The sequence below is a fragment of the Mustela nivalis genome (genome assembly GCF_964662115.1).
Source record: "Mustela nivalis genome assembly, chromosome: 6".
In the NCBI taxonomy this organism is placed as follows: domain Eukaryota; kingdom Metazoa; phylum Chordata; class Mammalia; order Carnivora; family Mustelidae; genus Mustela; species Mustela nivalis.
The window spans coordinates 55272814-55297718 of NC_139025.1; the positions used below are offsets into that span (position 1 = coordinate 55272814).

The following is a 24905-nucleotide window of genomic DNA, read 5'->3' on the forward strand; positions in this document are numbered from 1 at the left end:
ATATTGTTATAGGGTGTAAAGCATTACCAGACTTAGCACTAGCCTTTAAACAACTGAGTGTTTTATCTTTCTAAGTGCATATAAACACAATATATAATATATAACTATCACACTACTTATGTGTGTGTGTGTATATATGTATATATATATATAAAACCATCAATTTTACTTATGTGTATATGCACAGTTTGCATATACATTGCTCCAGATTAACACTATTCATTACTTATTATTTAATAAACATTGACAATGTACATTGTTGTCTAAATTGAATTAATCTAGAGATCTCGCAGTTATGCAGCTGGCTTCCTGACACATAGCAACTCACCTATCCATGTTTCTTTCCGAAAGTAAGTTCATAATGGTTGGGAATATCTGGAACACATTTTGTCTCAAAGCTCTATAGTACTTCTCATTTCTGCTTTTAAACAGTAGAATCTAAATTGGCAAAGAGATTACAATAATTGTTAAAAAGAAAAAAAATGGACCTTGAGTACTTCAATTCTGTCATTCCACGAGACTAATAGAGATTTCATCTGCTTCTAAAACTTAAAACAGTAAAAAAGAGTAAGAATCTTGGACACTATATTTGTATCAGTATAAATGTAAGTAGTTGATTTTAGTAACATTGAACTTTTCTTAAAGTACTTTAAGAGTATAGGCATTATACATTAAAGTATAGGCATGTTCACTGGTGAAACAATAGAGGGGATGAGGGTCTGGATCAAAACCCAAGTGCAGTAGCTCAAATGCCAAAAATAAGAGCAATCAACTGCTCTGGTCTGTTTCAAGAACAGAGGAGAGACAGGGAGTGAGACCACCTACCTCTTGTCCCAGGTTTCCTTCCCTCTCTGACCTTGTCCTTCCACCCCAATTCCTCTAGCCTGTTGTCGTGTTGTTTACTTAACGCCATAGAAAGGAAAACAGAAGGACGTGTCCCCTACACTTTGCCTAACTGAGCCACGACCAGATTTGCTGGCAGCTTCAGCCACATTTTTTGTGAGGTGATTTTCTTTCTTTGTGTTCAGAGTGACTTGACTCTGATTCTTTAGGTTGTTTGTATGAAGTGACACGTTTTCTGTGTTTTAGCAGAACGGTTCCTCTGCATCCTTCACAGTTTTTTCTTGTTTTTGTTTCCCTTTCAAATTATGCACATAATTTTTTTGTGTGTGTGAAATTAAAGCCTTTATTAACCTTGAAAAAAAAAACTACCAAGTTTTTTTTGTTGTTTTTTGTTTTCTGGTAAACTACCAAGTTCAGTTCATATATGCAGTATTTTACTAAAATTGAATTATGTCTTTGAACTTTAGGTTCATTTTCTTGTTAACTGTTTTGAAACTAAAGAATGACTCATGAAATTCTGGTTATTATTCATGATGATAAGACTATTATTGAGAAAATTTTGCCTGTAGAAGGGGAAATATTAAAAAATGATGTACTCTGGGTATCAAATGTCCTATATATACTCCTGAATATATCCATTAAAAATGTGTGTTTGAACCTAAAATGGATGTGACTTTTCTTCCTTAAACTGCACAATTTTTATGGATAACTCTCTGCTTTAACTCTAGTATCATGTAATCACTAAGCCAGGCAATTCAATCTCCTCAATGCCTATCAAATCCAGCTACATCTCTAGAACCTCAATGCCACTTCCCTGAGTCACTACAGTATTTTGTCTAAATTAACTGACTTCCTTAAAATTTACTTTTCCTATTTTGTATCTCACTTGGTTACATTTTATCTCCTTACCTGCTGAAATGATAATTCTGAAATTCCATTGCCCTCAAGATGAAATAAAAACACTTTATTATGGCATGTGAGTTCCTAAATGAATTGGGTTCTCTCTATTCACCTCTTTACTTGACATTCTTACAGACTTAAGTCACATGGAACTATGCTCAGACATTTGAGCATTTAATACTTTTATTATATTCTGTGTATTAAGCATTTTCTACAATTCTTCCTTTCAAATGAGTGGCATCTATTTATCCTTCGGGTTTTACCTTACTTGTAAAAGACTTTTCTAGCTCCTAAGATCAATTGTCTTCTATTTCTGTATTCACCATTTTTAGTACCCTGCACTTTCTTCATTATATCTGGCGCAGGCTTCTTGATGGAAAGATCCTTATTTTAACCTCTATGCCCAAGTTACATAAGAAAATGACTTTCCATTTTTAAGAAAATGTTATTTAAGCAATGCTTGAAATATATACTCAAAATGAGTGGAAATGTATTGGGAAGTGAAAAAGGTAAAAATGACAGTGGATCTGTCAGTTAGATGAAACTATTACAGTGGTTTCTGAAGCAAACTCTTGATCTTAGATCCTTTAGAGAAATTCTTATATACATGACTAAGAAGACACATATATACATGGATATGCATGAAGACCTTGCTTTTAAAAGAGAAAGAAAAGGAAACAACCTAAATACCTCATAAGGAAATGCATAAATTTTGATATACTTTTACAATAAGACATCATATAGTGGTGGGAAATGAGTAACTATAATAACCTATATTATCAGGAATAACCTGGGGAAAAATCATTATATTATTTGTAGAAACAATTAAGTGTAATAAAAACATTAATATATGTACCAGCCTGACCCATACTTATTTTAGGAAAAATGTAGCCTCTGATAAGAGAAGGAAGAGATTGGGATCAAGACTTCAATTCTGTCTAAAATATCTTATCAATTAAAATAATGATATAATTTTTGGAGATTAATAATTCATACAGATTTTATTAGGTATTTAAAAGATTGCCTAAAGGAAATAAAGAATAAAGAATAAAATGCTAGACACTATGGTATATAAAATAGAATGCAAAATTGGATGATATATAAAATATACAACAAACCATTTATTGAAAATTTGGAGTAATCTGTAGCAACTGCATAAGATATTAATTGAGATAGTACCTTCCATTTAGGATTAAGACTATGATGATGTTATGTATGCAGTTTTATTATTTTCAAAAAATTAATGAGAAAGGGCATTTTTTTAAATGGGGCTTTATGCAAATAGAGAACAAGGTAAGAATAAATGGCTATGTAGAGAAAATTACTCCATATCATATGAACAATCTGCTCACTTCGATGAAATAAATCTTAGGCAAGTCTGCTTCACATACTGAGACACCATTTTTCATTCTTGATGTTCCCTTATTATTTACTGCAGTCTATGCACATGTATCTATCACAAAAAAAAATCATTTCTTGTCTGCATTTTAACTTCTTTCTCCCAAATTAACCTTAAATTAGAGAAATTGCTATCAAACTGAATTCAAAGAAGCCAAATGAATTGTTTTTACATTTTTCTTTTCTCTCAGATAGTTGGGAAATGAAATCAGAGCAATATTAGCTTTTATAAATTATAGTTTTGAGTATACTTAATTATTGAATATTAACTCTGCTCTGCCTCTTCCCACACCTGAGGGAAGACTTCTGGGAATTCCATTTCTCAGAATTCCTTGAAAGCAGTTTTTGGGTTAGATTCTATTAATGAAAGTCATTCATAAGTGATTTGGAAAATGAAAAGAAAGGAAAATATTATTATATGGTATAAGCTGCCCAAAAGCTTTAGATTGCAAATTTTTAGAAACTTCTGGACAAGCTTATACTAGTCAATAACTGGATATTACAAGTAGATGACATCATTCAAGGAGGCTTGCACAAGAATCCTGCAATTGATGCCTGAATGACTATGTTTCTTATGTGAACCATGTTTCTGGAAGACTCTAGCTTCCTACATTAAATACCTTCTTGTTTTAAGTCCTTAGAATGGCCTTTGTTTTCTTGATTAACCGACTAGAGTTCACGGTGGATTATATCTGAATATATCTGAATAAAGTATAATATGCCTTTTAAATATGAACAGTCACCACAAAAGGTGTACAGTATGTTTGTTGTAGGTTAATAAAGTAGAATTTTAATTAGCAAGTATTAATAATCATATGGAAGTTGCACAGTATCAAGTAACAAAATCTTAATTTGAAGGAATGAGCATGAGCTAAAGGATATAGAGGAAAATTATGGCCTGTTATGTATTACTTACCAAAAAATATGATAGAATTTAACAAAGCTGTACATTTTTGTTATTTTTACAAAATGTGTTTTTTAATCAGAATATGAAGAATTATATATACATATAGTAAATAATCTGTAAATTAGACTAGAGTCTTAAGAAGAAAATAGAAATATAGGACATATTTTAGGACAACCCAGGGACAGAGGAAAGAATGTTGCTCAAAAGAAAAAAAAAAAAAAACCCATGTATATCTAGTATACTAACAACACTCTTTGTATATATGTATGCCCATATATATGCATACATATGCTATGCATATGTATTTATATGCTACAAAATGTATCATGAATATATCCAACAGTATTAAATACTCTAATTCAAAACATTTTTAAAATTTAATTTCTATCATCACACTTCCTCAATCAAATGATGCAGTACACTTTATTATATCAACCATTCACTTTTTACAAATATCATATATAGGAAATATGAAAGTAAACACTTTACATTTGTTAAAAACAAAAACTAAAAAAAATGTAAAAGAATGGAGAAAACTATGCTTAACACAGTTTTGGTCATTTTTCTTGGGAGAAATCCTAAACTGGACTTTCTTTGTGAATATATGAGTAGCTTCTTTGTGCTTTACTAAATATATGTTGTAAATTTTACACTGGGTATAAACAACTATACATACAGCAACAAGCTGGGCAACCTAGAAGAAATGGCAAAATTCTTGGAAACATACAACTTACCAAGACTGAATTAGGAATAAATAGAAATCTGAATAAACAACTTACTAGTAAAGATATAGAATCGATAATCAAAAATCTCATTTCACAGAAAAGCCTAGGACCAGATGATATCACTGGCAAATTTTACCACAGATTTAAAGAAGAATTAACACCAGTCCTCACACTGTTCCAAAAAACTGAACAGGAGGGAATACTCCCAAACTCCTTTTACAAGACCAGCATTGTCTTGCTACCAAAACCAGAACAGAACACTATAAGAAAAGAAAACTACAGATCAATATCCTTGATATAGACGCAAAAAACTCTCAAAATACTTGCAAATGGAATTCAGCATGCATTAAAGGAATAATTCACCATAATCAAGAGGGTTATCCCTGGGACATGAGAATGGTTCAAGACATGCAATCAATCAATGAACTCTATCACATTAACAGAATGAAAGAAAATAATCATATAATCATCTCAGTAGATGCAAAAAAAATTTAGCAAAATTTAACTACCATTAATAATAGAAACTCTTAGCAGATGAGGCATAGAGTCAACATCTTAACATAATGACGACCATATGCCACCAACCCACAGCTAACATCTGACTCAATGGTGAAGGTTTGAAAGCTTTCCCTCTAAGATCAGGAACAAGACAATGGTACCTACTCTCACCACTGCAATTCAACACAGTATCAGAAGTCTTAGCAAGAAATATCAGGAAAGGAAAAGAAGTAAAAGGAATCAGAATTGGAAAAGAAAAAGTAAAATTATCTCCATTTGCAGATAATATCATTTTATATAAAAGAAAGACTGACCAAAAACCTGTCAGATCTAATAAATGGATTCAATAAAGGTGCAGGACACCAAATCAACTTACAGAAATCAGCAGTGTTACTACAGATTAACAAATTTTCTGAAAAAGAAATAAATTGATCCCATTTATAACAGTACCAAAACCAAAAAAAAAAAAAAAAAAAACTTTTAAATGAATTTAACTGAAGGAATAAAAAATCTGAAAATTACAACACACTGATGAAAGAAACTCAAGTAGAAACAAATAAATGGAGAGGTATCCCATGTCCATGGATTGGAAAAATTAATATGTTAAAATGTCAATACAACTAAAGCCATTTATAGATTCAATTCAATTTCTATCATATTTCAGTGATTTTTTTTACAGAAGTAGAAAAAAAAATCCTAAAATTTATGTGGAACAACAGAAGATCCCAAGTGGCCAAAGGAATGTTGAAGAAAAATGCAGGAGGCATCACGCCTCCTAACTGCAGGTTATACTATGTAGTTATAGTTACCAAAACTTTGGGGAATTGGCGTAAAAATAGACAAACAGACAAATGGAATAGAACTCCAAAATAAACCCAAGAATATATAGTCAACTAATAGTTGAAAAGGAGCCAAGAATATTTAATGGAGAAAAAACAGTCTCTTCAAAAGGATGAAACTTGACCCATATCTTAAACTATTTGCAAAAATTAACTTGAAATGATTATAGACTTAATTGTAAGACCTAGAACTCTGAAACTTTGAGAAGAAAACATAGGAATAAATCTCCTTGAAATGAGTCTTGATAATGATTTTTTTGGCTACAACATCTAAAGGAGAAACAACAAAATAAAAAATGAACAAGTGGGAATACATCAAATAAAAACCTTCTACACAGTAAAAGAAATCATCAGCAAAGTTAAAATAAAACTATGGAATGGGGAAAAATATTTGTAAACCATGTATCTAATAAGGGGTTAATATTAAAAATACATAAATAACTCATACAATTCAATAACAAAAGCAAAAACAAAAGCCAAAAACAAATAACCCAATTATAATATGGACACAGGACCTGAATAGACATTTCTCCAGAGATGATATATGATAGACCAAAAAGTACATGAAAAGATGCTCAATATCACTAGTCATTAGAGAAATATAAATTCAAACTACAGTGAGCTATCACTCATGCCTGGTAGAATGGCTATTATGAAAAACAAAACAAACAAACAAAAAAACAACAACACAAAAACAAAATAAAAAAAAAAGAGATAAATACTTGCATGGATGTAGAGAAAAGGAAGCACCTATAAACCACTGGTAGGATTACAAATTAGTATGGCTATTATGAAAATCAGTATGGGAGATCCTCTAAAAATTAAAAATAGAATTACCATATGGTTCAGGAATTTCACTTTTGGGAACCTATTCAAAGAAAACAAAAATATTAGCTTGAAAAGACACCTGCACCCCCATGTTCATAGCAGTATTATTTACAATACCCAAGACATGTATATAATGTAAGTGTCCACCTATTGATGAATGGATAAAGAATTTATTATATATATATATATATATACATATATATACATGCACACACACATATACATTTATGATATGCATATATGTGTGTGTGTGTATATATATATATAACATAGAGGAAAAAGGACTAGTACCCTGCCTCAAAAAAAAAAAAAAAAAAAAAACCAAAATAAAAAACAAGGAAATCTCACCACTGCAACCTCATAGATGGAGGTTGAAAGCATTATGCTAACGAAAATAAATCAGACAGTGAATGACAAATACTACATGATTTCACTTACATGTGGAATCAAAGAAAAAAACCTCACAGAAAAAGAAATCAGAGTTGTAGTTATTAGAAATGGAGGGTGGGAGAGGAGGAATTTTACTTTGGTCAGAAGGTACAAACTTCTAGTTATAGGAAAAATAAGTACAAGGGCTATAATGTACAAAATGATGACTTTAGCTAACAGCATTGTAGGATATACAGGAATGTTATTAAAAGAGTAATTGTAAGAGTTCTCATCACAAGGAGAATATTTTTTCCTTTTTTCTTTCTCTTCTTTTTATTCTACCTATATGAGAGGAAGTTACATGTTAGCTAAAGCTTTGAGGTAATGGTATCACAATACATGTAAATCAAATTATAATGCTATATTTAAAATATAATGATGTATATCAATTATTTTTCAATAAAACTAGGAAAAAAACACCAAAGAGGGCAAAAATTTGTAGTGGATATTATATTATAGAATACACACACACACTCACACACATACACACCCCTATTTAGATACTCACATATATGTGGATATTGGAGAGATATATATGTGCACATATATTTCCATTTACATATAAAGTATTTTTATTTTTAAATATTAGTCAGTTTAATAATTAATATCAGTTTTTCATTTTTATATTTATATAACATATATTTCTATAGAATTTTAATTTTATCTGATTATTTCTGAGTTGAATCTGTTTTATGCATTTATCATTGAGATCTTTTTATTTTTAATTCTCTTGTAAGTGTATTCTGATCATTTAAAAATTATAGTATTTTCCTATTTCTTCTGAAAAATTTTTACACATTGATGTTATCATTTATTCTATAAATGTTCTTTTTTAATTCAATGTACTACATTTTATTTATTTATTTATTTAGTATTTTTTTTTATTTATTTGAGAGAAAGAATGAGAGACAGTGCATGAACAAGAGGCAAAGGGAGAGGGAGAAGCAGACTCCTCTGCTGAGCAGGGAGCCGGATTCGACCTTGATCCCAGGACACTGGGATAATGACCTGAGCCAAGGCAGAGGCTTAACTGACTCAGCTACCAAGGTACCCCTATTGTATTAAATTCTAAAATACCTCTTTTTAAACTATATTACAAAGCTATGATCACCAAGACAGCACGGTACTGACACGACCTCAGTGTGAGACAGGAATCCATCAAAAACCTAGAGAAGAACATAGACAATAACCTCTTCAGCAATGACCACAGCAACTTTTTTCAAGACACATTTCCAAAGGCAAGGGAAACATAAGCAAAAATGAACTTTTGGGACCTCATGAAGATAAAAATCTTCTTCACAGCAAATTAGACAGTCAACAAAGAGGAAACCCACAGAATGGGAGAAGATATTTGCAAATGACATTACAGATAACTGGCTGATATACAAGATCTATAACAAACTTCTCAAACTCAACACCCAAAAAACAAATAATGAAGTCAAAAAATCAGCAGAAGATATGAACAGACACTTCTCCAAAGAAGAAAAACAAATGGCTAATAGACACATGAAAACATGTTCACCATCATTAGCCACCAGAGAAATTCAAACCAAAACCACACCGAGATATCTATCACCTTACACCAGTTAGAATGGCCCAAATTGACAAGACAAGTAACAAGTGTTGGAGAGGTTGTGGAGAAAGAGGAACACCTTTATGCTGTTGGTGGGTATGCAAGTTGGGGCAGCCACTTTGGAAAACAGTATGGAGTCTCCTCAAAAAGTTAAAAACAGAGCTACCCTATGACCCAGCAATTACACTACTGGATATTTACTACTGGATATTTACTCCAAGATATAGATGTAGTGAAAAGAAGGGCCATATGCACCCCAATGTTCATAGCAGCAATGGTCACAATAGTCAAACTGGGCAATGAGCCAAGATGCCCTTTGACAAATGAATGATAAAGAAGATGTGGTCCATATACACAATGGAATATTACTCAGCCATCAGAAAGGATGAATACCCAACTTTTACATCAACATGGATGGGACTGCAGGAGATTATGCTAAGTGAATTAAGCAGAGAAGGTCAATTATCATATGGTTTCACTTATTTGCAGAACATAAGAACATCCTAAGAATAGCATGGAGGACATTAGGAGAAGGATGGGAAAAATGAAGTCGGGGGGATCAAAGGCAGTAATGAACCATGAGAGACTATGGACTCCAGGAAACATACTGAGGGTTTTAGAAGGGAGGGTGGGTAGGGGGGAAGGGTAAGCCTGGTTATGGGTGTTAAGGAGGGCAGTGATGGCATGGAGCACTAGGTATTATACACAAACAATGAATCATGGAACACTACATAAAAAATTAATGATGTACTGTATGGAGACTAACATAACATAATAAAATAATAAGTAAGTTAATAAATAAATAAATCTCACCTCCTTAAAAAAAAAAAAAAAACAACAGTTGCTGAACCTATAAAGAGAATTCACTTGAGAGAATGGCCTCTACACAGTCTCAATTTCTTATTGATTGATTATTTGTTTGTTTCATGTTTTTTTTAAAATATTTTATTTATTTATTTGATAGAGATCACAAGTAGACAGAGAGGCAGGCAGAGAGAGAGAGGAAGGGAAACAAGCTCCCTGCTGAGCAGAGACCCCGATGCGGGACTCGATCCCAGGACCCTGAGATCATGACCTGAGCAGAAGGCAGCGGCTTAACCCACTGAGCCACCCAGGCGCCCTGTTTCATGTTTTTATTTAAATACTAGTTGACATAGAGTGAAATATTGGTTTCAGGAGTAAAATTTAGTGAATCATCACTTACACAATACCCAGTGTTCACATGACAAGTGCCCTCCTTAATACCTATCACCCATTTAGACCACCTCCCTGCCTCCCTCCACTCCAGCAACACTTGTTTTGTTCTCTACAATTAAAAGTCTTTTTTATGGTTTGCCTCTTTTGTCCATCTGTTTTGTTTCTTAAATTCCACATATGAGTGAAATCACATGGTAGCTGTCTTTCTCTGACTGACTTATATAGCACAATACACTAGCTCCAACCATAGCATTGCAAATGACATGATTTCATTCACTTTTGTGACTAATATTTAATTGCGTGTGTGTACACACACACACAAACACACATAGCATAATTTATTCATTTATCAGCTGATGGAAATGTGGGCTTTTTCTATAATTTGGTTATTGTTGATAATGCTGCTATAAACATCAGGGGGCATGTGCCCTTTCAAATAACTATATTCATATCTTTTAGGCAAATACCTGGTAGTGCAATGTCTATATTGTAGGGTAGGACATTCTACTAACTCTTTTTGAAACCCATTTTAATTAAAAAATAAAAAAGAGTCTAAACTTAGAAAGAAGTGGGAATATAATGAAATCTCAAGCCAAACAGTGAACATATTGAAAAAATATGTGTTTTGCAGAGACAGCTGCAGCTCACTATGCAGCCTCCACAACCCCTTTGTTTCCTATTTTGCCAGCAATCAACATTATCATCAAGTTGGTATCTTTCCTTCCCTTTGAGGTTTTTCCAATTCTACGACATATATATACTTTTATATAACAAGTTATATTTTTGCTGTTTTCCCATTTTCTGTTCATGATACCATACTCTCCCATGTGAAAATTATTCCTTTTATCTACTATACAGTGTTGTATACTATGTTTTAAGCCACTCTCACTATTGATACTTCTGAAGTAAGTTGATTATAATATGTGATATTACAGTGCTGTAATGAAAAGCCCCTTCTACATGAATCACTGAGAATATGGGTCCAAGAATGACTTGTGTAAAACCACGGAGGTGGAATTGCTACAATAGTAGCATGTAAAACTTTTTTGGTGTCCTGTCTGGTCCACCTTTCTTCTTTTTTTTTTTTTTTTTTTACATACTCCAGCTGTTTTGGCAAGCAGTTTTCACATTCTGCCCTGGGTCATCATCACAGCCTCCACTGGGATGACTGTTGGAATCCTCTCCCCAATTCTGATTCATGTGGAAATCTAGACATGTAAGGGAGTTAAAATGCAACAAGAAGAAACTCTGGCTGATACATATATACTCAGATTATATATATCAATATTATATATATCAATCAGATTATATATATCAGTTCTTCGGTGCATTCTACTTGGCTCTTTAAAGGCACCAGTGGGATCAAGACCTTGTTTCCCAGTATAGTATTTAGCACAATAATCCACAGTTGGATTATGTTTTTCTTTCCCATTTTGTAGTCTCCCACTCCTGCTCCTTGGGAACAATTTCCTAAGAAATCTGCCTGCATGCAAACCCTTGACTCCAGCACTTCCTTAGGATGCAAACTCAGGCTACAGCTCTTGTTTGTACTTGCCCTGAAAAATATAATCTCAGGATGAGATTCTGAATTTGGTAATTAATCAACTTGGTCAGATTGTAAAAAGAACGTTATTGCCTGTGGCAAGTAGAAAGGTAAACAAACAAAAAACAGTTATTGTTTATAGAAGCACTTGACTAAAGTATATTCAGAGGGTAAATAATTGAGTTATTGAGTTACTAGTATTGTCACCAGGAACTTGATAACAAGCCACAATAATTCATTTTTCTAGCTCTGCTTATAGATGCAGCTTGCCACTAGAAATTAAGACCAGATGTCAAAAGCCACAAGCTCCAAACAAACCCCTATGACCCACTTTTCAACCAGTTTGATTCAGTTCAGACACATTGTTAACCCTACAGATGATGCTGGGATTATTACCAACTAACTGTAAAAACAAAAGCCACACCTATTAATGCTCTGACAGAAAAAAAAGAGAGAACACTTTGATTTGCAGAAGCCACTCATCCCCTCCCTGAATAACCTCTACATCACCTGGCTTATCAACTCCTTAATTACCCTAACCCCATTAAACCTTAACCATGACACCTAACTGGGGAGAAGGTGCCTTTAGAACATGAGCTCCCCTTCTCCATTCTAGGGCCTTTGAATGAATTACCTGCTTGCCACCAATTAATGTTATGTGGCTATTTGGCAAACAGTATCAAGTAGCGAAAGAACATACTACTTCACTAACAATATCATTTGTAACATAGGAAGGCAGTTGTAATTATAAAACCTGTAGAGTTAGAGGATTCTGTTAAGACCTTTAAAAAAACCCACAAAATTGTGTAAATTCAGAATAGCAAATAACAACTCAAGGCACACAAGAAAGAAAGCCCCCAAGCTGTTGTTAAAGACATGTTTAACTTTGATAACCTCTGGGCAAACAGTCATGAAAATCAGACCCAGGATTTACTTTTAACTAGGAGCTACAACAGATGAATACATAGCCTCAACAGTCTTCTAAACAGAAGTCAGGGTCATCATAGGGAAATGAGGAGATCTGGGTCCTAGGATGGAGTCATTAGTGGGGAACAGTCTGAGGATCTTCCAAGTCAGATTTCCCTGAAGCCTCCAAGCTGGTAGCAGCAGCTCCTTCCACCAGCTTGAAAAGAAAAGCCTCTGCCATGAAGACCCAAAAAACCCTAAGCAGTCAGTTGCCTCACAAGAGGATTCTTGTTCTACACAATATTTGCCCCTACTTTGTACACACCATCTTCAAACAACTAGGGTGGGGTAAGCCTGAGCTCTTCCCAGGAGTAGTATAGGCATCCAAGGAACCACCTCACAGATACCTGAGGAGATCAGCAGGCCACTGGAAATGTGTGGGAGGTAAAATCTGAAGTTAGAGAATGGAGGGTTTATTGGCATAAAAATATTCTCTTGTGATTTCTGGCTTAGGGTCCTGTTCAGGATGCTGGTTTGGGCATGATGATATCCTGCAATAAATGAAGAGGTGATAAAGGAACTGCCTTAACAGAGTACTGAGAAAAAGAAAAAGACAACTCAGTGAATTAAGAATATTTGGGTAGATACATCTTTTGAGCCCGAGAAATTAATTACCATTTAGGTATAATCCTGAAGGAAAAGAAAGCAGATTCTGTTGTTCTTGACTCATCATAGTATCCTTATTGATATCAAAGATCCTGGTTGCACTATAATAGCTCTCAGGGTCACACTGGACTACAACCAACACAGATGTTCTCAAAGACCCTGTTTCCCCCCACTGGGGCAATTCTCATTGTCATGGAGAAAGAAATGCCCTCCAGGCGATAAAGCCAGAGGAGAAACTAGAATGTTTTAATCTGTAGTTATTCATGGTAGTGGCTAGTAGATCCATGTGTAGAAGTGAAATGATGGAAAATGAACTAGTGTGTTACTGGACTTTATAACCTAGAAGAAAAGGCAAAGTCTGGGAAGTAGAAGCTGCCTCAAAGAAAAGGTAAATGGCAATCTCTAACTCAGTTTCCAACAAAACTACATCCCATACTCAGAGTCTATTGATTGAAAGAGACTCTGCTTTTGTTTTGTTTTCCACTGAAGTTGACCTCATAAAAATGTAAAATATCTACTACTTAATTCTTCCTCACTTAAACCTCATTCCATTCATAAGGATACATAGTACTTGGGAAAGGGTAAATCTTACACCTCCAAAGACCGATTTCATTGAGTGACAGGTTAGTAAACCCCAAGCATCATCATGGCACTCAGTTAAGACTGGGAACTGTAAGTGGTCAATTGATAAATGGACTAATGGCTAAGTGGGTGATAAATGGACTAATGCCTCACTGGGTTCATGGACTCACACTATGGTCATTTTTCTACTCTCTGAACACAAATGAGAATCTACATATTATTTCCTGCCAAGTAAATAGAAACAACTACAGTAGAGATGGCAGAGTGCAAATGCCTAGCATTGATCACACCCCGAAATTTTTTACCTCCAAGATGGTAAAGAAGAAAAGATACCATAATTTTTGAGGATTTGCAGATTTGTGCCAAAGGTTATAGAGTTGTAGGTCACACCATATCCTGTTTCCATTTACTGGTCTCCTGCAAAACACAGAACAATCATGTCAGCCAACCATCACCTAACAAGGCAATAACAGCTATAACTGTTGCTGTGCCATCTTTGGAATTCCTATCAAAAGAGATATATCAATCTGTGCCTGTGCTATGGGACCAGCAATCTGACAAACACGCCCCCCCCATTCTACCAATTAAAAAAAAAAAAACAAAAACCTGCTTTTATGTAGGAAGGGGGTTGGAATCTACTCCCTATTTTGCCCAAGGAATATTTTAAATTTCCTGCTCTCTGTTACTGAATAGTACTCAGGAATTTACATCATTAGCGAACCTTAGATTGGCCCAGTATAGTGATGATATCATGTTGACTGGATTTGGCACACAGTTAAAATGAAAGTACTCGAAACACTCTAGCAAGAAACATGGATACCAAGGCATGGGGGGAAAATGCCTTAAGATGCTGAGGATGACATATATGCAAACGTTCACACGATATTCCTTGTAATATAAAAGATAAGTTTTTGCATCTCACATACTAACATTATAAAAAAGCTACATTGTTTGGTGGGCTTTTGGATGTTGGAGGAAGTATTGCTCAGTCTTAGGAATATTGCCATTTCTGAGTTCCAGACCTTCACAGTGATTCACTGGGTGGCAAGCTTTTTATTCACCAGGCCTTATTACCCAGAAAAACCTGTGGTGCTTCCTGCAATAGATCAATGCTGGATAGTGTTCTCACCACTCCCATATGAGAATCACACTATACAATTCCATGACTATGGAGCAGATATTCCTTTTACTGCAGAAATTACTCACTGCTTGTAAAGTAACATCTTTCATGATATAGAATGAACCTAATTATCAAACCATAGGATATCAAGTGACTGTGACCAGAGCTGCCCATCCAGAGCTGAAATTTATTTTATCAACAGAATCATAACTTTGTATGAATGTGGTAGCCATCTATTACATGACAGAAATAGCATATTTGGCATCAGATCTAAGAAGGTCCAGAAGGCACAGTTTGGTTATAAAAAAGACTACTCTGAGGACAGAGATAAATTTTTAAAATCCTTAAAAAATGCTTCAAAAAGATTTTAAAAGTTAATATATGCATGAAGCAAAAACAGAATGGATAAAAGAGATCTTAGAGCAGAAGAAAAACATCTCTAAAAGAAAAAGAAAACAGGGTATTGCATGTCTGCTCCTTTCTGTGCTCTTCTTTCAGAAAAAATATCAAAGCAAATCTATCTTATGAAAGAAAAACAATTTAAACAACACACTCTTTTTCACTGGAAAAAATCTTAGCACTTTGTTTTATGTAGAATTTTAATTATGCAATTATTCTAATCTGAGCATTGCTGATTTTTATTTTTATTTTTAGACTAAACTTATAGTTGAAGAGCAAGGCACTTTTTATTACAAAATAAGATGTGCATTTTGTAAACCTTGATGTTATAAAGACAATGATAAGTGGGAAAAAGTATCCTACACAGTACAGATTCAAGAAGTAGCTAATTTGAAGGAATAAAATTTCTGAAAATATTACACTTTCAAAATAACTAATTAAAGAAACAATAATTGCCTATCTAAAGGACTCGATCACATGGGGAGGAAGATATGGGGAGGGGATGGTTCACACAAGTGAGCTAAATTTTTCACCTTTCATTGCCTGGAGTCAATTCATGGTATCCAAAAGTAATAAAAATAGAGCTATAAAAAAGTATCAAGAAATATGAATGGTGTGAAATGAGCCAAGAGATTTTCTTTCCAGTTTCATTCTATTCTCAAGTACATTTATTAGTTTTATAATAATTATAAAGTGAAAACAGAAAGCTATGATATTAATATGCTTATGTTCTTTGTTGGTCATGCTGACAAAGATTAAAAAATGTTATAGTATTCAATGTGTTGATTTTGGTAAAGAAACAATGTAAACTGGAATCAGCTGTAAATAGGTCCTGAGGGGAGGGACATTTTAATTTTGTTGACTCAACTGTTCCTAGTCTTTAAAAAATGAGTGGTATTAGTAAGACATAAATAGTAATACTCTACATTAATACAATGACTAATTAAATCCTTAGTTTAGGCATATTTGGTAGATACTTGCATGCTTGGCATTTATAATGTTAATATAGTAAAGACGGCAAGAATACACAAAGGGGAAAAGACAGTCCCTTCAACAGTGTTGGGAAAACTGGGCAGCTACATGCAAAAGAATTAAATTGGACCACTTTGGGGCACTGGGGTGGCTCAGTGAGTTAAGCCTCCGCCTTCGGCTCAGGTCCTGATCTCAGGGTCTTAGGATCAAGCCCCGCATTGGGCTCTCTGCTCAGGGGGAAGCCTGCTTCCCCCTCTCTCTGCCTGCCTCTCTGCCTATTTATGATCTCTCTCTCTCTCTGTTAAATAAATAATATTTTATTCATGCAAAAAAATAAAAATAAATTGGACCACTTTCCTATACCATATATGAAAATAGATTAGACCTAGATATGAGAATTGAAACCATAAAAATCCTAGAAGAGAACACAGATAGTAATTTCTCTGATATCATTCATAGATGATTTTTCTAGATATGTCTCCTGAGGCAAAGGAAATGAAAATAAAATTAAACTACTGTGGCTACATCAAAATAAGCTATTGAGACTACATCTGTACAAAAAAAGGAAACAACCAATACAACTAAAAGACAGCCTACTGAAAGGGAGAATATATTTGCAAATGATATACCTAATAAGGGATGATCCAACATATTTAAAGAACTTCTACAACTCAACACCAAAAAACACAATCCACTTAAAAATGGTCAGAGGTCTCTGTCATTTGGTCTTCTATATCCATCAAAATCCTTGAGGAGAACACAGGCAGCAGCCTCTTCAACCTAAGCTGTAGCAACATCTTCCTAGGAACATCGCCAAAGGCAAGGGAAGCAAGGAAAAAAATGAACTATTGGGATTTCATCAAGATCAAAAGCTTTTGCACAGCAAAGGAAACAGTTAACAAAACCAAAAGACAACTGACAGAATGGGAGAAGATATTTGCAAACACATATCAGATAAAGGGCTAGTGTCCAAAATCTATAAAGAACTTAGCAAACTCAACACCCAAAGAACAAATAATCCAATCAAGAAATGGGCAGAAGACATGAACAGACATTTCTGCAAAGAAGACTTCCAGATGGCCAAGAGACACATGAAAAAAGTGTTCCACATCACTCGGCATCACGGAAATACAAATCAAAACCACAATGAGATATCACCTCACACCAGTCAGAATGGCTAAAATGAACAAGTCAGGAAATGACAGATGCTGGTGAGGATGCAGAGAAAGGGGAACCCTCCTACACTGTTGATGGGAATGCAAGCTGGTGCAACCACTCTGGAAAACAGCATGGAGGTTCCTCAAAATGTTGAAAATAGAATTACCCTATGACCCAGGAATTGCACTACTGGGTATTTACCCTAAAGATACAAATGTAGTGATCCAAAGGGGCACATGCACCTAAATGTTTATAGCAGCAATATTTATAATAGCCAAACTATGGAAAGAACCTAGATGTCCATCAACAGATGAATGGATCAAGAAGATGTGGTATATATACACAATGGAATACTATGCAACCATCAAAAGAAATGAAATCTTGCCATTTGCGACAATGTGGATGGAACTAGAGGGTATCATGCTTAGAAATATAAGTCAATCGGAGAAAGACAACTATCATATGATCTCCCTGATATGAGGAAGTAGAGATGCAACATGGAGGGTTAGGGGGGTAGGAGAAGAATAAATGAAACAAGACAGGATTGGGAGGGAGACAAACCATAAGTGACTCTTAATCTCATAAAACAAACTGGGGGTTGCTGGGGGTCGGGAGAGGGAGGTAGGGTTATGGACATTGGGGAGGGTATGTGCTATGGTGAGTACTGTGAAGTGTGTAAACCTGGTGATTCACAGACCTGTACTCCTGGGGATAAAAATGTATGTTTATAAAAAATAAAAATTAAAAAAAAATGGTCACAGGACCTGAACAGGCATTTCTCCAAAGACAACATATGGATGGACATCAGACATACAAAAAGATGTTCAACATAATTAATCATTAGGGAAATGCAAATTAAAACCACAATGAGATGTCACTTTCCACCTGTAAGAAGCAGCCCAAATATTCATCCATAGATAAATGGATAAAAAAAGATGTAAGATATAGATATAGATCTCTCTTCCCTTCTCTTCTCTTCTCTCTCTCTGAAATGGAATATTACCTAGCCATAAAAAGGAATGAAATCTTGCCATTAGCAACAACATGGATGGACCTAGAAGACAGTAGGCTAAATGAAATAAGTCAGACACAGAAGCAAAAGTATCATATGATTTCACTTAAATGTAGAATTTAAGACACAAAACAAAGTAAAAAGAAGACAAAATAATGCACAAAAAACCAAACTATTAAATACAGTGAACGAACTGGTAGATCCCAGAGGGGAAGTGAGTGGATGGCATGGGTGAAATGGATAAAGGGGATTAGTATACATTTATCATGATGAGCACTGACAAATGTATAGAACTGTTGAATCATTATATTGTATACCTAAAATAAATAAACCACTATGTTAATTGTACTTGGAAAAAAAATGAAATTTAAAAAATACTTTATCTGGTATAATTCCTTGTAATTTTTTTCTAAACATATTGTTATGAACTGAATACTTATGTCCCCTCAAAATTCACTTGTTGACCCCTGATTCCCCAATGTGATGGTATTCAGAGGTTAGGTGTTTCAGAGGTAACTGGCTTTAGATTAAGTTATGAGGATGGAACCCCCATGATGGGATTGGTGTCCTTATTTTTGTTTAAGATTTAATTAATTAATTAATTAATTTGAATGGAGTGGGGAGAGAAAGTGCTTGTGAGTGCAGAGAGGAGGGGCAGAGAAAGAAGGAGAATCAGACCCCCTACTGCGTGGGGTTTCTGATGCAGGGTTCAATCCCAGGACCCTGGGATCATGACCTGAGCAAAAGGCAGATGCTTAACTGAATGAGCCACCCAGGTGTCCTGGGATTAGTCTTTATTAAAAGGAATAGGCCAGGGTGCCTGGGCGGCTCAGTGGGTTAAGCCTCTGCCTTTGGCTCAGGTCATGATCTCAGGGTTCTGGGATCGAGTCCCACATCGGGCTCTCTGCTCAGCAGGGAGCCTGCTTCTCTCTCTCTCTCTCTCTCTCTCTCTGCCAGCCTCTCTTCCTATCTGTGATCTCTCTCTGTCAAATAAATAAATAAAATCTTAAAAAAAAAAATTTAAAAAAAAAAGGAATAGGCCAGAGCCCTCTCTCTCCCTTATGTAGGACACAGAAAATCATGAAAAGGTACTTCACAGAACCAAAACATGCTGATACTCTGATCTTGGATTTCCTATACTCCAGATTCTGTTAAATAACTTTGTAGCATTATGGTCAACTACTATGACATTAGTTTATTAGTCGGCTAAAGCATTCTTCCAAGTAATCAGTCAAAACTTTACTCGTGACTCATCAGGACACTTTATGGGCAGTACAGAGAGGATTCCTCTCCAGCTATAAAATTATGCTAATGTTCTTATTTTTGTCTTGAATGCCATATGAAAATATTGTAAATGTTGTAGTTATTCTTGTATATAACTGTGGTTGCACTCCAGTGTTAACAAAAATCTATCTATATATATTATTTTTTACACTTCCTTGTATTTCAATTATATGTTCCTTAAGACTGATACGCATTTTCTCAGTTTCAGTCCTCATTCTTTAAAAAAAGAAAAAAAAAAAAAAAAGACTTGCAATTACTAGCCAAGAAGCAGTTAACTGAAAAAGGTTAATAAAATATAAATGTCCATTTCACTCAACGTGAATGTGAAAGATAGGGAAGAACTAATGAAAAGAGATGCTGCATTTTGTATTTTCATCTCTATGGTCCTCCTTGCCTACAATGTGCTGAGATGGAACTATGGTTTTTGTTATAATCAGAAGTAGATGACAGCATTAGACTTTTTCCATAATCTGATAAAATGTTTGTTAGCTGGTGATTATATCATTTTCATATTTGTTGTAGTTTTAAAATATTTGCATTTGCTTCTATCATGTTCATTTTTTATTTCTAGTCATCCTTTAATTTTTTTTAAATATTTTATTTATTTATTTATTTGACAGAGAGAGAGAGAGATCACAGGTAGACAGAGAAAGAGGGGGAAGCAGGTTCCCTGCTGAGCAGAGAGCCTGATATGGGGCTTGACCCCAGAATCCTGAGACCATGACCCGAGCCGAAGGCAGAGGCTTAACCCACTGAGCCACCCAGGTGCCCCCATCCTTTAATTTTATAAACCTTCTTTTGCTCCTTTGTAGCTTATGTCTCTGACTTTGTGATTGTGTTTTAATTATTTGTTGTTGCTGTTGTTTGTTTGTTTGCTTCTCTATTGATTATTCTACACATTTTACTCCTGGTACAGAAATTTAACACTTTAATTGTATTCCTTCAGCAATTAACCTTAACATTTTATCATATCTCAGTAACTATAAATTATGTATCTTCTGACAAATATGTGGGCTTCAAAATTAATCACTGCTTCCCTTGCTCTTACATATGTATATAGTATTGTGCCCTTTTACTCAATTCCACAAACTACTGTTGCAGCCATCATTATTTATTTATACAATATTAGATTAAGTAACATATCTATACTATCTTTACTCAAAACCACTTTCTGAAATTGTTTTCTTCATGAATCCTTTGAAATTTTTTAAGGTCTGAGTATTTTCTTTATAAAGATCTTTGTAAAGGAAATAAATTTATTTCACATTTATATTTTATAGACAATTATATTCTCTTAGCATGTTAAAGATATTTTCCCATTGTTACCTGGCTGGCTTTTTTGTGCTTCAGTGTTGGCTATCATTTTTGTCATTCTTATATGAACAACGTATCTTTCCTCTCTGACTTACATAAATCTTCATTTTTGATATTCTGCATTTTCATCTCAGTTAATGTAGATATGTCTTTTAACTAATATGTGCCTTAATATGCATTGTGCTTTATCAATGTGTGGCATCATAATCTTTATCAATTATGGAAAATACTCAGCTCACATATAAGCTATTCTTCATGTTATTTTCCTCTTGAGGCTTTGAGTAAATATATGCTGAATCACTCATTTCATATTTTTTAAACTCTAAAGGTGTTTTTCTTCTCCTTGACTTTGTTGCATTTTCTTAGCTGTAATTCCTGAATCTTTACTTTTTCACCTCAACAATATGAAATGTTTTGTTAGCTCAAGCACTGAAGTTTTGATTTCCAAACTCAAAGTTACACCTAATCTTTCTTCAGTCACCTAAACCATGATAATCTTTTAAATGTATAAAATCTTTTCTGTTGTAGTTTTATCTTAATGATACCAATTTCTTTATCTGAAATTATATTTAAGTTGTGGTTCTTTATTTTTCCTCTATGAATCTTTTTTGGGGGGTAGGTGGGAGGTAAGTATATTTAAGTTCAATGCCTTTCCTTGTATGTTCATATTACCCTCAAATATTTGGTGATTATTGGATGACTATTCAATTTGAAGATGCATAATGATCTTTTCACCATTTTTAACTTTTTATTGTAGGAAATTTAAAATGCACATGCTAATATAGAGAATAGCATAGTGGACCCCTGGGGTACCCTCCCTCAGGGGTGGAACCCCAAGGTATCATCACAGATCTTCAATCAGTAACTACTCTTGGACAGTTGTATTTCATCTCTATCAGCACCCTTGCTCATCTTCCCATGCCTGCCCCGCAGTTATTTTGAATTAAATCTGCTACATCATCACTTCCTCTCTATCAGGATGTGTTTTTAAAAACACAACATATTATCACACTTTCAAAAAACGATCTTACTTAAAAGAGCTAGTGTTCAGATTTTCCCAGTTATCTCATAAGTGGATTTATGATTCAAATCAGCATCCAGGTATGGTCCATGCATATGTCTGTAATCTATAGAGTTACCTTCCATCTTTGCTCCTTTCCTCTGTAATTCATTTGTGGAAGAAACTGAATCACAGAGTCAACTGTCATGTAGAATAATGTTCAGTCTCTATTTTGTGGACTGTATCCCATGGTGTGGCTAAACTATTTCTTTTTTCCCACAAATGTGTAGTTAGATGAAAAGGCTTGATCAGACTGAAGATAGGAGGTTCTTTCAAGGATAAGTGAGAGGAAGTGGTGTGTACTTCCATCAGGGACACATAACGTCTTCTTGGTTCCTTTTCTGTCAGTAGCCATCAGTGATCACTGCCTTTATCCATGAATTAGATTCTGTACCTCTCAGTGTTTCAAAATTTCCCATCTCCTGACCTGTCTGTGCTACATTGTAAATCATTTCTTCAATATAAATTTCAATTTGTTGTATCACTGAAGATGCATAATGATTTTTATGTGTAATTTAATATGGCCTCTTATTATGCTGGTCCCCTTTATGGAAAGTTTAGTAAGAAAAAATGAGATCTGTTTCCTAGTGACATGTGGGCATATAGCCCACTTATCTCCCTGTTCTGAGGATCATAATTTATTCAGATACTGAATAAATTATATTTATATTCATATATATATTTATATTTTATATATAATTATATTCATATATATTAAATATATTCAGATATTGAATAAATAATAATTTATCCAGATATTGTTTCTCCAATCTTGACATTCTACATTCTTATCTCAGACAACTGTAGATTTAACATGGGCAACATGGGCAAATGCAAGAAATGAGTATTCCCTTCCTCCTTTAATTTTAATGGAGATGCTCTCATTTTCTTCACATTTGCTGACTCTGTGCTAGAAGATTATCAACACTCTGGTTTTTTTTTTTCTTTTTCTTTTTTGATTATGTGTTCCTTTTTCCATTATTTGGATTCATTAGTTTTCCATCTTTTAAGAATTCTCCAAGAGCTTTGATAACTGATAGAAATTTTTCTTTTTCATAAGTATTTAACTCCCTAATTTTATGGCATTTCAAGATTTTTAGTTGTTTAGTTTTCCATTCTCACTAAAACTTAAGCCTTTTATTTCAATATTAAATGATTTTATGGCACTAACACTACTGAATGCACTTTTCCAATTAGTTTTTGAAATTTATATGTCTAATTAATTATGCTTATAAAGTAATAGCTCATAGCTAACCCATTTTTCCAGGAAACATATAAAAAAGCCGTTGAGCAGTAAAGGATTGTTTAACTTCTGTAGGTGTTTACATTTTTGTATTCTAACTTCGAAAGAAATTGTTCACTTAATAAAATATGATTGAATTAAATTATGATTTTCAGTCTGATCCCAACTCCATTATCTCCTATAACTTCAGTGCAATTATATAAAGTATTTCCACTAACAGTTTTCTGTGGACATGTTGCAACTTCTCAGTTAATCCTACTACCAGTTACACTGAGTGTTAGTAGTTGAATGTTATTTCTTTATAAACACAAACTTATATTAATTGAATTTAGCAAACACACACACACACACACACACACATCTGTTAGGTGCCAATTTCAAATGAGTTTCATTTTTCACAATGTCCACTGCAGTCTACCCTATAAAGGACTGTAGCCCAGAGTACATGCCACATGAACCATTCTTTATATCCAAATTAACAACCATTCTGTCATGAAGACGCTGTGAAAATATACCTTTAGCTTCTTGATGAATGTTTTAAATATTAAATTACTTGGATTTTGATTAATTTGAAAGTGTTAAGACATATCTAAACTCCTTATTAAATCCAATCAAGACTGAATTAGAGAGATTGAGATAGTAAACATAATTAAAATCAGGGTAACACTAAGAATATCAATTCCAAAAGGTCTGATACTGTTAATTTTTATTTTAATATGATTTTTTAAAAGATTTTATATATTTATTTGACAGAGAGAGGTAACAAGCAGGCAGAGAGGCAGGCAGAGAGCGGGAAGCAGGATCCCTGCTTAGCAAAGAGCCTGATGCGGGCTGGATCCCAGGACCCTGAGGTCATGACCTGAGCCCAAAGCAGAGGCTGAACCCACTGAGCCACCCAGGAGCCCTATATTTTAATATGATTAATCAACTCTCCTATTTTTTTTTCTATTGCATAATAAAAAAAATAGCTTTTTTAAATTTATATTGTAATTTAAAGGAATTCTATAGACTGTACATTTAAAGTCACTTTCTGACCTTTTCGTTCATCGAAAGAACCTTAAAAGTAACAAATTAAACTCATAAAATATTTCCAGTATAGTTATAAAACACAAGATAAAAACATGAATTTTTTATAAAACTTAACAAAAATAACACATTTTATTTAAACTTTATTATTTAATCCTGAAGTTTACCTAAAATTTTATTCTTTTATTTTTATTTTTTTTAAATTATTTATTTATTTATTCAGGAGGCAGAAAGAGAGCACACAAGCAGGGGGAGCAGCAGGCAGAGGCAGAGGGAGAAGCAGACTCCCTGCATAACAGGGAGCCTGTCCTGAGCCCAGGACCCCAGGACTACAACCTGAGCAGAAGGCAGATGCCCAACAGACTGATCCACCCAGGAGTCCCCCAAAACTTTCTTATCCTAATGTTGGTTAGGACATTCTATATTATTTAATTTAAAAATAATATTTTTCACAAGAAAGGAGTAATAGACCATGGGCCTGAG

The 24905-nt window shown here is 34.1% G+C and overlaps 1 long non-coding RNA gene across 2 annotated transcripts in view; it reads right to left on the reverse strand.

Moving 5' to 3' along the window:
* Nucleotides 1–24905, reverse strand: part of LOC309866492 — a 186125-nt gene that overhangs the window by 31645 nt on the left and 129575 nt on the right. The window contains exon 2 of one of the 2 annotated variants that reach the window (XR_014312718.1): nucleotides 14168–14251. This is a non-coding gene — a long non-coding RNA (uncharacterized lncRNA). Of the gene's footprint in view, nucleotides 1–14139; nucleotides 14252–24905 lie in introns of both variants that reach the window. The other variant, XR_014312719.1, reaches the window with a different exon arrangement.